Source organism: Lissotriton helveticus, chromosome 12, assembly GCF_964261635.1.
Source record: "Lissotriton helveticus chromosome 12, aLisHel1.1, whole genome shotgun sequence".
Lineage (NCBI taxonomy): Eukaryota > Metazoa > Chordata > Amphibia > Caudata > Salamandridae > Lissotriton > Lissotriton helveticus.
Genome location: NC_136073.1, coordinates 646,091,517 through 646,106,617, shown reverse-complemented (window position 1 = coordinate 646,106,617; position 15,101 = coordinate 646,091,517).

Genomic DNA, 15,101 nt, shown 5'->3' with positions numbered 1-15,101 from the left:
ACAGTCATATTTCACCAAACTGACAGCCTCCCTTAGTTCTCCCAGTGAACTATTTAAAATTATAGATTCCCTATCCCTTGCTCAACTTCCCGATCCCATTGTTGCATCTCAAGAACTTTGCGATCAGATCTCCACTTTTTTCCACACCAAAATCGTGGATATCTACACTGCCCTGTAAGCCCTTAACCTTAATCAAGAGTCGGGGGCGTGGCTTGCAGGCCATGAGCATGGACGTGCTCTGCTTAGGCTCCTGCGCTGATCGAGGCATAATCCGATGAAAATTACCCCGGGAACTCCCGGAGTACATGCTTGGCACGGGGGATAGCGAGGACTAGACCCGACTGCCCTCTGAACCTGGTGAGGCCGGCGGCGAGGCGGGCGAGAATCCTTCACTGACGGGCCCCCGGAGATGCGACCTACAACGCAGCCGTGCACGCTGCAGCCGGGTCCCACAGTAGGAGGCGCGGCCGCCTGACTCGCGGCTGCGGCTCCCGGAAGTGCCGGTGACTGGAGGTCGGGGGCCCGGAACCCGCGGCCGGAGGACGCGGCCGATGCCTGATCATCCCCGGAGAGCGGCCCTGACTACCGGGACGCACAGGGCAGGCAAGACGATCGCCGGAGGTGCTGCGATGCCTTCCCGGGGGCAGTGGAGTTCGGCGGAGGCGGCAGCGCCTGCGGCCTACATGCGAGTGGAGTGACCCCCCGGGGATCGGCACGGACATAACACTGACAGCGAGGGGACTCTGGTTGGTCCATTATTTCTTCCTCCCCCCCTGGTCCTGAATAGCCTCTCCTCCCCCCCTTCCCCCCGCTGACCCGCTCGAACTCCGGTGACGGATAGGAGGGCGGGACGCCGCCAGACTCTAGAGCGGGGCCGCCCGGCGGGCCCCCAGCTTCGCGGCAATTTTGTTTCTACCCTGGATGGAGGGGTGTTGAGGCGCGACGGGGCCCCGGAGGGATCTGGAGACATTGTGGAAGAGCTGCGGCGCTTGGGCGACTGGAGCCCCCTTTGGGGATACACTACTGGAGGGGCGGTGGACTCCCCACTACCAGGCAAGAGAAGGTACCGTGAAGCGCCGTGGGAGCACCCGCAGCCCTGCTTGCCCCCCCTCCCCCCTGAGAGACACTCGGCGAGCAGTTGCGTATGGGCGGCGGGGGGTTCCACCGGAGTGGGACACGAGCTTCCTTGGGTGCATTGGACAGCAGACTAGTGACGCAGGTGTGGGCTGAGCCACCGTGAGGGCTCCCCATAATCCCTCTCACCCTTCTCCTTGACCAAACTGCCAGACACGGACCACTGGGAGCAGTGCACCTACACTACCGCGCGGACGGCCACGAGAGGGGGTACACGAGGACACTGGAGCTACTCTGCAGCTACGACGCCCTACGGGAGATCGGACGCTAAACCCACGGTTGGAATCCACCGGGCGGGGTGACGCCGGGTGAGGTCCCGCAGCAGGTGCCTGGTGCCAAGAGACCTGCCGGGCCGAGTGCTAAGGACTGAGATCATCGGACATAATGGTCCGCAAAGGTGGAACGGCAGTGGAGAGCTCTGGAGGCCTGACGTCGGTACCTGAGATGTCATCTAACGCTGGAGAGGGGGCACTATCGCTGCCTGTCACGCAACAACAACCAGAATTGGACATCATCCTGCAGGAAGTCAGAGACTCTAGAGCGGTGTTGGAACAACAGATGGGCACCCTGACGACCGCAGTCTCCCTGCTGAAAGCGGATCACGGGAAACTGGCGGACAGAGTGAAGGAGCACGGCCTGATCATCAGCGAGATCAAGCCTACTGTGTTAGAACACTCGACCTCTATCCAACAGCTCCAAACTCAGGTTGCCACCCTTATGAACAGGGTGGAAGACGCGGAAGGCCGTAATCACCGAAATAACATCCGCGTTATAGGCCTTCCGGAACGCTGTGAAGGGACCCAGGCCGCGGACTTTATGGAACAATGGTTCCGGGACCATGTGGCAGACGAGGGCCTCTTACCACATTTCTGCGTGGAGAGGGCACATAGGATCCCGACAGGCAGACCTACTTCTGGAAGACCCCCGCGCCCACTTATTGTGCGAATTTTGAATTACCGGGACAGGGACGTCCTGTTGCAAAAGGCAAGGGAGAAGTCCCTTATTCAATACGACAACCATAAGATCTCCCTTTACCCAGACTACACCAACATGGTCCAAAAACAACGCTCGTCCTACCTAGATGTAAAACGGAGGTTGCAAAAGGCCATCCTCAAGTACGCACTGTTGTTCCCAGCCCACCTAAAAATCGTGCACAATGGGAAAGCCCACTTCTTCGAGAGCCCTGCGGGCGCAGGGGACTGGCTGGAAGTGATGGGCATAGAAGAGAGTCGGGGACCCTCACAGGACCCGACTACCGACGGATCGAGGGCCAGCCAGAACGCGAGGGAGACGGAGCCCCCCCCAAGCCAAGGCGTGGAGGAAGAGGACGTGGACCCTCACAGGCACAACAAAAGGAGAAACAGCTGGACGCTTTGGTGGTGGCAGGTACCTTTCGGGAGGATCCTAAGAAGATCACAACGGACTCAGAAGATAGTACGGTTCACTCAGACTTGGACCATAGTGTACTCATGTTCCCCACTGTAACGCCCCGCTCAGCTGATGAAGTGTTGGACGATTGCGAGAATGAAGACCTAACCGGAAGTAGCTGAAGACCTGACCGGAAGTAGCTGAACTGCATACAAACCATATCGTATTGTCTATAATTTGCTTATATGGTGTTAAATGTTTTCTATTGGGTCCGGGGAGGGAGTTGGACCTGTCATAGGTGGCTGCCACTACTGTTAATGAATACACTCTGCCACTCCCCTTGATTGGGCACGGCTACTGTTTGATACGGGTGGAGGACACAGGCGACTAGGGCTATGTTTTTCCCCCTCTTTTAATTATTGGTAACATTGCCCTAAAGACAGTTTGCCGTAGAGCTGGCAGAGCCGGTGGGGCTGCAAGCAGAGACTGACATGGTGCTTGGCCACCCCCCGATGGCGAACGCACTGGTTTTTCAGTCCTTTTGCGACTTGTTCAATTGTTGGGCCCAGCCTGGTTTTTTGGCTGCGCCATTATGGTTCTGTTTTGTGTAAAGGGTGGGGGGTGGGCGATCTCCTGGCGGTTGATATCTAGGGCTCAGGCTGGAGGACGTTGGTGGTTACAGTGTAGACACACATTTGAGTATGGCTAACACAGCGGGGAAGTATAGAATCACAACATGGAATGTGAGAGGACTGGGGCGGTACAAAAGAGGCACAGAATTCATGCCTTCCTGTTGAGACATCACACACAGATTGCTTTTCTCCAGGAATCCCACCTCACTGCATCGGAAAAATGGAGGGGCACGATCTTATCTACGACATACTCCGCTTACTCTAGAGGGGCGACAATATGGGTTCGGCATGGTACACCGTTCTTGGAAGTGGAAAGGAGGGTAGACGACCAGGGACGTTACATATTTGTGAGGGGTACGTTGGATGGTGCGCCAGTGGTACTGGGCTGTGTCTATGCTCCGAACTTTGACCAAGACAAATTCCTACAGAGGGTGGGAGTGGCGATAGCGGATTGGTCCACTACCCCCTGGATACTAGGGGGGGACTGGAACATGATCATGGATCTGGACCGAGACAGGTCACATCCTCCCCTACAGATGGCGGGCGTTTCCCGGCTGACGGAGATATTTTGCACATGGGCGGCGGGTTGGGGCCTGCAGGATGCTTGGCGCTCCCTTTATCCTGAGAGCAGGGAATACTCTCATTACTCACACATTCACAGGCTCCACACTAGAATCGACCGGTTCCTTTGTTCCGCACCTCTGATTTCCAGGGTTGAAAATCCGGAATACTTAGCAAAGACCTTCTCAGATCACATGCCCCTTACATTCAGCCTCCTCTGGGGCAGGGTTCCTACCCCGGTCCTCACGTGGCGCCTAGACCCACTCCTACTGGAAGATGGCCCCTTCCGGGCGTCCCTGTCCGAGACATTGGGCAAATATTTTGTGGAGAACTGGGATACAGCCTCCACGAACTTAGTGGTTTGAGATGCCATGAAGGTGGTGGTGCGAGGAGCGCCGATTGGACAACTGGTGGGCGCCCGACAGGAAATTCACCGAAAACTAATAGGCATAGAAGACAGGCTCAAACAGTTAGAGCGAGAGGTAGCGGTTGATCCCACTAAGCGTGAAGAGCTACAGTTAGAGAACATAGACCACGCAGATACCCTTGAAACATTACGGATCATTGACCACAAAGACTATATCCGTCGACAACACACAGAGGCAGTAATTCCTATGGTTTAGATGAGGGTGGAGGCAGAGCAGAAACAGCGTAATTAGAGGTGATTAGTGTGTTTAACTAAATGTTGGCTTAAGTGTTTGGGCAAGTTGGTGGGTGGGGAGTTGGGGAGAAAAAGAAAAGCAGGAGTATTCTGAAGTAGTTGGTTGAATTTGCTGCAAAGGTATGCGTTGAAAGAGTATGCCACATTCAAATTGATGCCGCCCGTCCTCCGGGTTGTGGGCTGAATGGCTGTGTAACTATATTTACGGAGGCTTCTCCCTGGAGCGAATTTATGGCAGCAATGTTGACTACTTTGAGGGTGTATTATTCTAACCTGCAATAAAAAGATATTTAAAAAAAAAAACACACAGAGGCAGATAGGTCGGGAGCATTGCTGGCCCGCCTAGTTCGGGAACACCCGGACATCCCGGTGATAACCAGGATTCGGACGCGAGACGGACACCTGGTGGATACGCAAACTGAGATCAACAGGGCATTCCATGACCACTTGACTACATTATATGCCCAGCCTGCAGGCGTTGATCCGGGTCAAATTATTGCCTTTTTGTCTGACCTCCCATTCCCAGTCCTGGATGCCGGAGCCCAAGCAGACCTCGAGGGCCCCATTACACAACATGAGATCAGGGTGGCCATCAAGTCTCTGAACCGTAAAAAGACGCCGGGCATGGACGGACTCCCAGTGGAGTTTTATGCGACCTACTCAGATACCTTGGTACCAATCCTGGAGAAAGTATACCGAACGGCATTGGTGGAAGGCCGTTTGCCTGACTCCACGATGCAGGCATTGGTTGTTTCGCTCCCTAAACCCGGGAGGGATAGTCTAGACATGGTAAATTATAGGCCGTTGTCAATGCTCTCCACGGAATATAAAATACTCAGTAAAGCGATAGCTCTGAGATTGCAGGCACACCTCCCTGCCCTGATCCATAGAGACCAATGTGGATTTCTCCCCGGTAGAAGCACCTCCATGAACACACGACGCTTACATGCGCTCATGGCGTCCATTCCACCGACCCTCCCTAGAGCGGGTCGTATAGCCTTGGATCTCAGACAGGCTTTCGACTCCCTGGCCTGGTCGTATATGTTCCAGAGTCTGGAGAAGTTTAACCTCCCTGCCTCCCTATTAACATGGATCAGGTTACTTTATACTGCACCAACGGCACGGGCACGCACGGGACGACATATCTCTGGCGCATACGAGGTCCATCGTGGCACTAGACAGGGATGACCCCTGTCCCTACTGCTTTTCGTGCTGGCCCTGGAACCCCTGGCCATAGCCCTGAGGACCAGGATGGCACGGAGTGGCATTCCTGACGGTGCTGACCTACACCTGATATCGATCTACGGGGACGATATACTGCTGTTTTTCCGTGACCTTGAGACCGACCACGCCGCCATATATGAGACCTTCGAGAGGTTCTCTGCAATCTCGGGACTGGCCATAAATCCGGAGAAGTCAAGCGGCTTCTACTTCCGGGACACTCCGAACCCTGGTTCCATACCCTTTGGGGCCACCTCATCCCGGTAGCTCCCACCACATTTAAATACTTGGAGATCCAGGTTTACAGACAGCAGGAGGACCAGATAGAGGGGAATGTTAAAAAAGCTATAGCACGTCTCCGTGCCTCGGTGGGGTTCTGGACGACGTTACCATTATCGGTCATGGGCAGAATCGCGATCTCTAAAATGGTAATGCTCCCTCGTATGCTTTACTTCTTTGTTAACCTCCCGGTCCTTTTGCCACAGTCTATCTTTGACACTCTTAATTCGCTCCTAACCACTCTGATTTGGGGGGTGGGGAGACGACGGATAGGGCTTCGTAAACTACAGCTGGGGACCAGAGCCGGTGGAATGGGGGCCCCGGACTTCAGGAGCTATTACTACGCCAGCCAACTTCAATGGCTCTCCTACTGGACGGCGGGACGGACCCTACACGAAATAGGCTACACGACTGACAGACTGGGACGGGGAGAACTACATGTTCTGTTGCTCCCGAAGAGCCGCATACCTGCGGATTGCCATCCTCTCCTCCGTATAGCTTTAACATGCTGGCGGAAAGCTCTGATATATGCGTCCTCGGTTAAGGCGTACGCGGCTCACACTCCCCTGTTAGGTATCCCGACGCCGCAGGGCAGGCTCACGGACAGAGCGCTTCGACCTTGGAGGGAGGCGGGTGTGGAGAGTGTAGGAGACTTTTTCGGTGATGACCACCTTCTTAATCACGAGGCCTTCTTACAAGCCACTGGTGCCCCCCCTAGATTGTACCTCCTGCATGCCGCAGTCACACACTACATACACCACCGATGGGCACCTCAACGCCTACAACCCCCGCAGCATGAACTAGTACACCTACTGTATCTCATGGGATCGGGAGGACACCTGGTCAGATGGCTGTATACAGGGGTCAGGGCACACGCTGCAGTCTCACTCACCTCGCTTATGCACACTTGGGTGCAGGACACAGGCCAGGAGCTGTCGGACAAGGACTGGGCCACGATATTGGAACACCCTAGGCGGGTTTCACATAATGTCCGGTTCAGATTTATTCAGGGGATGGTTCTACACAGGGCATACCTGACCCCTATGCGAATACATAAAATGTTTCCGGACTCTCCCCACGATTGCCCGCGATGCAGTGAGGAGCAAGCTGGGTTCCTTCATATGCTGTGGTTATGCCCGCAACTTCGAGAGTATTGGGTTGGGGTATGCCGAATACTGCGAATGGTCACGACCCTGCCAGTGCCGGAGGAGGCACTGTACTGTTTGCTGGGGCTGCACAGACGACCTAAGACACTGAAAGCCCAAGTGAAACTCCTAGACCTGGCATTGTTGTTGGCCCTCAGGACGATAACAATGAGATGGAAGTCCCCTAGGCCACCCAGGATACACGCATGGCAGGCAGAAGTGCTCAGGTGGGGGAGGGCGGAGGGGACAACACTTAGGAGGGAGGAAACGCATGGTCTCCGAAGAGTCCCGATATCCCTAGAATGGGAGACTATGCTCATCACACTGGAGAGCAAGGACCTAACCCAGGCAGCTGGTACCGGACCAGGAGACTAGTCAGGAGAGACCACAAGCATGGCAGAGAGAGACGAGGCACCCCAGACATTACCACGACATAACCGATATCCCCCCAAGATGTAGCACACGCTGACGCCTACAATAGCCGGAATAGCCCAATTCACATCTAGATAGTTGGAATGATTGAACCGCCAGGGGAGGGTAAGTTCAAGACAGCAAGTGGGTGGGAGGTGGAGGGTGGGTTACGGAAAGTTTGGACAATTTCATGTATGTTCTCACGATGCTGATGCTTCGGGGCCTAGTAGAACGAATTGTGCTAATATTACTGTTATCGTCCCTCAAAAGTCTCACTGTAACAAGATAAGGGGATATGCACGGGGTGAAAATACAAAACACCAGCTGGTGGATCGACATGGTTAAATGCGATGTACAATTTTGAGTAATACAGCTGTGAATAAAGTTAGAAAAAAATAATAAAAAAACCTTAATCAAGAGTCTGCCCCATCTCCTCCGACCATTGGGCCTCGCGGCAACCTGTCCAACTTTACTCTTCTCAACGCCGAAACCCTTAATGAGCTTCTTGACAAACTTAAATCTGGATCCCCCCTGGACCCATGCCCTTTAAAAATTCTGAAGGATTGCAGAGAGGTCTTGCTCCCCCCTTTTCTGGAGGTAATGAATCTGGCAATCTCCAATGGTGTCTTCCCCGCGCCTTGGAAAATTGCCACTGTTAAGCCCCTTTTGAAGAAGGCTACCCTATACCCTGGGATCTTAAAAAACTTCCGCCCTATATCCCTACTTCCTGCTCCCGCTAAGATGCTCGAGGTCCACCTTAATCACCATCTGAGCGCCTTCCTGGCTAAATCTAGCCTACTAGACTCCTCTCAGCACGGCTTTCGGAAGGCGCATAGCACGGAGTCAGCCCTTACAGTGGTGGTCAATAACATCCGCGCTAAGGTCGACAGTGGTCAGACTACCCTTCTGATCCTGCTCGACCTTACAGCCGCATTTGACACCCTGTCCCCCACCATTCAGACCACCCGCCTTAGTGAGATGGGAGTGGATGGGCCTGCTCTGAGCCTCCTGACATCTTTCCTCAATCAGCGTGAGCAAAGGGTCAAACTGGGCGATTTCCTCTCCCCCACCAAGCCTGTGCAGTGTGGGGTCCCACAGGGCTCATCTTTGAGCCCTACACTTTTTAACATATATGTGGCCCCACTTGCCAGGCTAGTAAGATCGTTTGGATTGGAAGTACTGTTGTACGCTGACGACACCCAGATCATGGTCTCCCTTTCTCATTCTGTGGAGAACACGGCCTCAAATTTCAGGAACTGCATGGAAGCAGTGGCAGCCTGGATGACCTCAAATTTCCTCAAATTGAATGGGGAAAAGACCGAGGTTCTCATTTTCGGAGGTAAACAGGAGGTCTGGTCAGCTGACTGGTGGCCGCCTGCCCTCGGAATATGTCCCAAGCCCTCCCTTGCCGCCCGTAATCTGGGTGTAATTCTTGACACCACACTTTCCTTTGACAAACAAGTCAATAGGACTGTCTCCACCTGTTGCGGTGTCCTAAGGATTCTGAGAAAACGTACACACTATCTCTCCCCAGAAGCCCGGAAACAAGTCTCGGTGGCTCTCATCTCCCCACGTTTGGACTATTGTAACGCACTCTACTTAGGTATTAGTAAGAGGCTGGTCCATCGTTTACAAGTTGTACAGAATGCGGCAGCAAGGTTTGTTGCAGATGCCCCCAGGCGTACATCAGGCTCCTTGATCAGAAAAAACCTTCAATGGCTTCCTGTGCAGGCCAGGATAAACTTTAAGGTACTATGTCTTACCTACCGTGCTCTTCATGGATCTGGCGCAGAAGACATTAGGTCTCTTGTGTCCTTTATACCCCGGGCAGGGCTCTGCGCTCTGCCAACAAGAACCTCCTGTCTGTTCCCCGAACTACTAAGGCCAGGTGGGGAGGGAAGGCCTTTTTCTCCCTTGCCCCGAGACTCTGGAACACGCTTCCAGTTGAACTTAAGGGTCAGGTGTCCCTCGCTCTTTTCCGCAAAGGTTTAAAGACCTGGCTCTTCACAGAAGCCTACCTGTAATCGACTTCGGGTTCCACTCTTCACTCAGCTGTTCCATCGGATGCGCCTTGACGCCTCAGGGCTAAGTTGCACAATACAAATCCCAAATTAATTAATTCATTCATACAAAGGTGTATGTTGGCAACAACAGTTTGCTGTAATGTCATTACTTGCTGTACATCATTTGCGGATCAGGTGTGTGGCCTAAGGCACATATACCTAAAAACAATTAGCCAAGAAATGGTGTGGTCACATAAAGGTAATAAGGAGAACATCATCCAAAGGAAATCAATGCCACTTCATCAAAGGTGCCGGTAGGCTTCGAGAGCATATGAAACAAGAAAAGTGCGGGGCATACATGGCATTGTGATGTACCTAGTCATGTGCATCAATAGCCGGTGGTTCCGCTGCAAAGGCACGTTCTCCGTCGTGTTCCTCTGGAAAACGTGTCCTTCCACCAGGCCATAGCATCAATACAACTGATCCCACTCGTACAGTCATTGGGGCAGGCCCAACGGAGTGTGCATGCTATTCGATATTCAGAACATTATACTCGTTTTTCAGAACTTTTAACAATAACATGATAAACAATGACATCATGAAATGTAGAAAATCAAAAGCAAAGAAGCAAAAAAGAGACTGGTTGTTTGTGCTGTGCTATCGCTAATGTGGAATATCCAATGCATAATGTGGCTGTCCCGGGAAACAGGGAGGGACACGCAGGTGGCGTGGTCTAAGGGGGAGGAGGGGGGCGAGGCAGGGGGGGGCGGCGGGGAGGCGCAAAGGAGCAACACCCACCTCTACTCTAGTACGGCGGGAGCCATATTTGTCTGATTGTGTTGTGTGGGCGCGTCTAGTATGCTTCGACAGAGTCTTTACCCACGCTGGGGTCCAGATGCAGGATTACAGTGCTGAACCACGTCTGGTGCTAGCGTCATAGCTGAGAGTTGAGTCAGGAGGGGTGCGCCTAAGTTATTCCACACTGAAGACATGCCCGGGGAAAAGCGGCTAAGGTGTCATCCCAGGTCTGGGCTATGGGATATGCACGGAGTCCCGCTGTTTCTTCCCTGTGCAAGGCTATGCTTTCTGCTCTTGCCCAATTGTCAAAGGAGCTGCGCCAATGTGCCGCCTGGGGGGTTTGCCTGGGGGGGTTAACTGTTCTTCCAACGTTTAGTGATGAAAGACTCGATTCTTTTTATCCTGCCACTTTCTCTAAGGGTTGTTTAACATCAATAACAAGCATTTACAATGCAACGGTTTCGCCTTTGGAAAAGTTTGAGCTATTGGCATTGTGAATGACAAACTTTTTATTGTGTTGGTTTTGAAAACAGATAAATAAATGGCATTGTCATTTACAATGGCAATAGCTTAATCTCTCGCAAATGCGATTTGTATTGCAACTATTTCAGTTAGCATTTTGCACTACGATGAAAACTGGCTAAAGATAGATACAAAAAACAAGTCTTAGCTAGGAGGTAATACTCACCAGACAGAGACACCCGGCAAAAATGACTTCACTTAAACTATCATATGTACAGCACTAAACATTGCACATCCTTCGTTGAATAACTGTTTGTTTACTGCACTAAAGATTGAAGATTACTCTAGTGTTATTTCTATAGTGCTCACATGCTTCAGAGCAAAGAGGACTTTAGGAAAAACACTTGTAAACAAATAATCATCGTGGGGGAATTATACTCAGGCATTGTAGAATTACAGTTCGTTTTGGAGCATGTAAATGCTATAGACGGGAAATGGTTAAAGGTGCTGGTTCAGAATTTGTAGCTGTGGTTCTGTGCATTTGCAACGGGTGCATTTAGTCGCAAAGTTTCAAACTAGAAGACATGGAATTCATTCCTAGCCTAATAAACTGATCAAATTGTGTGATCCTGTGTAAATCATGTTTTGCCACTATGCCCTATTTCACTTTCGAGTTTGTGTTGGGCAGGAAAAGACATTATTTTTTTCGAGGGGCCGGGCAAAGCTCCCACTCAGCCTGACCCAGGCTGCATGTCTCTTTCACAATAACTCCTCACTGCTCCAATATAATATCTACAATCTCAGCCTTTCACCGAAAGTGCAGCAGACTCGGGTGAAATGTCGGTCCGATTACAGCTAGACGCGCCCCCGCGTATTCTTCCTGTGGCCTAGTCCGCTGGCACACACTCTTATTATATAGCTCCTCACTAACTCTGTTGTGGGAATTAACAGGTGGGAGTGTAAGGAAGCAGCTGTCGTTCCGGTTAGTGCATGAGCCTGTATGAAAGAACAAAGCCGCAAAACATATCCAAGGGTCATTAACGGCCCTGTGAGAGGTAGAGAGGCTGGAGAGAGGGGGAAATGGAACATATGGAGAGATAAAGGAAGGGGGAGAGGGTGGAGAAAAACAGGAACTACAAGAAGAGAACAGGAGTGAGGAAAATCCAAGAGAAAGAAGAAAAACAAGTGAAAAACGGCGCGATAGACTATGGAAGAGACAGGGTGAAAAAGAGAGGGAGTGAGAACGACGTCCTATAAAGGGGAGACGGGCGGGAGAGGGAGTCGGGAGAGCAATCGATACGCGCATAAGAGGTGGGTATCCCAAACAGAGCAACTTACATTTCTCCTTATCGCACATGTGTCTGTTGCGCCAAGGCGCTCAGATTGAAAATGTCATTCAAAAATAAAGGACCCCACCCCCAAACAAGTAAATAGTGCGTAGTCTCACTGGTAATTCAACATCACTGAAACAGGCTGCCAACGGAGTGTTTCTAGACAAAACTCCATACATCGAACCAAAACAGATCAGTTTGTTACTCGAGATCCAACTGCTAGTTATCAGCCCACCATTTCTTACATTAGTAACAAGAAGCACTGGCACACGGACAGCGGGGGGGGGGGTGAACGGGCACACGGACAGCGGGAGGGGGGGCGGGAAGGCAAGGAAAACAAGCACTCACCTGGACTTCCTCCGGCGGCGGTCGGCCGCGGAATGGCCAAAACAAACATGGACGACAAAAAAAAAGTAAACCCCGCCCAAGGCCGCATGACATTTGTCAAAGGGGCAGGATGAGTAAAAATGGCCGGAACGCCCCCGAATCTGCTCCGCAATTGACGGACAGATCTCTGTTCCAATGGCTAGCCTCCATTTATGGAGCTAGCCAATGGAACAGAGGGGCGGGACATGAGTACACATCTCTAGACATAAGCTTTCGCCTTGCGCAGAAAGTCTGCTGCGCAGCCTTTCGGCGAGGCGAAACCTAAAAACCCTGCAATATTCAACCCCCTACGGCATCCTCGCATCTGTTTCTGACCGTCCCTCCGACATTTGGTGTCAGAAGTGGGATCGGAGGAAATGGAGGCTGTAGTTAAATAAATTGTGGAAGGCCAAGACGGCTTAGAAAAGATTATGGCCAGATTTTTAGAAACCACAGAAAGTGAAGCGTTAACACAAAACCCTCACCGGACAAAGCCAAACCCATGAGTCCACCATAGGCAAACTTGCCGAAGCCTTAGGACAACCCCAAGGGTATCCTAAGCCCCAAGGGTATCCTGGTTTTCTTATTATCTAATTTTGAGAGACTTGCCCGTGCCGCTCTATGGCCTGAAGACAGGTGGGGACAATACTTAGGACCGCTCCTTACTGGTGACCTACAAGCTACCTATCAAGCCGCCAACCCCCTTGGGAATACTCCTTATCCTGACATAAAACGGTGTATACTAGAACGTATGGGTATTAACGATGAGACTTACAGGATGCGGCTTCGCCAAATAAAAGAAGGTCTGCAGGAAAATCCTAGAGCTGAATGTTATCGCATAAAGGATGCGACTGACAGATGGCTAAAACCCTTGACTTCCACCAAAGAGATCATATTGGAAAAGATCTATCTAGAACAATTCCTTAGTTCCTTACATCCCCCCATTCAGAGATGGGTACGTCAACATACCAATTTTTTTCTGGAAAGAGCGGTAGAAGTAGCAGCCACCTATTTTCAAGCCCAAGAACTACAAAAGGGAAAAGAGGATAACAATTGAAGTCCCCTGTCAGTCATTCAGTAAGAAATCCCCGGCCACCTCATGTTCCCCGGTAATCTGAGTCTGTAACAATAGTCCCTAATCCCGTACTTCCTGTACCTAGACCTCCCCCTCCTGTGGGACCCCAATGTTTCCATTGTGGTGCCTTTGGACACATAGCCTGAGTATGTCCCCAAAAAGAGGAGCCTATGGAGATCGGGTATGTGAGAGCTCTGTATAGTCAGACAGGGGTAGACCCATCTCCCTTCCGAAGACAAATCGCAGTCAATGTAGAGCCTGGACAAGCTTACATTGAAACAGGGAGTAGACAAACCCTAATGAGACCCCAAGTCATACCAGGAGGGCCAGCATCCCCCACAGGCGTTGTTAATATCCAATGCATTCATGGAGACTGTAAAACTTATCCCATGACTAATGTAGATATACAACATACCCCCACCAAAGGTCCAGAGAATATGAAAGTAGGTCTTCTTCCCAACCTTCCAGAACCTGTGCTTCTAGGTACAGATTATCCCCACCTTCACCATTTACTACCTAACTGACAGGCAGAACAGGTCGATTGGAGAGAGGAGGCCCCATTCTTCCACGAGACAGACCCTGGGTGGGAACCAGGGAAAGACAGGAAAAGTAAACAACTACGAATAAAATAAAATAAATGGGAAACCCGTCCTTCTAACTCTGTCCTTTATGGAATCACGATCAGAATTTCCATACAGCCCAGAGAGAAGATAAAACCCTACAGGAAGCCTGGAGACAAGCAGCTGAGCAGGAAGACCCACTACAAGTAGGTCCCCAGTTCTTTAAAAAGAGGGGGTTACTATACAGAAAGGGGGGTAAATCCATGCTTGTTCAATTACTTGTACCTCTTCCCTATAGGGAAAAAGTCCTATTCCTAGCCCACAGTCACTTACTTGGGGGTCACTTTGGAGGGGAGAAAACTGAGAAGGCCATTTTGGAAATTCTATTGGCCAGGTATATATCACCAAGTTAAAAAGTATTGTCGTGAATGTGTAGTTTTGCCATTAAACTAGCCATCACCTTCCACCCCGGGTACCTTTGAAACCGCTACCTATTTTTAATTTCAGATTTGTTTTATTGGTTTTAAGGGCAAAAATGATAGGCAAAGCAAAACAGTAGGCATGCAGCAGGCATATATAGCGAGCGAGACAGACAGGCACGTCTTCTCTAAGAGTCATCAAGGAAGCAAGTAAAACATGCCGATACAGAGATGCACTGCCGATATTATGGTGAAAGTGCCGTGTAAGAGAGTCAATTGAACAGAACAAGAAGAAGAACCAAGCCCCCCTCCCTTCACCCAACATCCCCCCCCCTCCCCCCTCCCCGACCAGTATGCCGTTTGTCTGGAACTTCTGGAATGACACGTTCAGAGTGGTGTGCTTCAAGGTGTTCAAACTCATGGGGGATCTCGTGGTGGTCCTGTGAGCCGTAGAATGCGGAGATATTTTGGGCATGTGATTTCGTGAAATTCTCTAGACAAGAGGGACAGAAGCGGCTGCCAGACCTTCTGAAATGAGTCAGCTGTGTGTGTGAGCGGGGCCTGGATACGTTCCATGCCTAATGTGAACCAGAATTTATGTAGCCAGCCAGTATGGGTGGGTGTGGTGGTGGATCCCCAGAGTGATAGGATATGTTGTGACGCAGCTTGCATGGC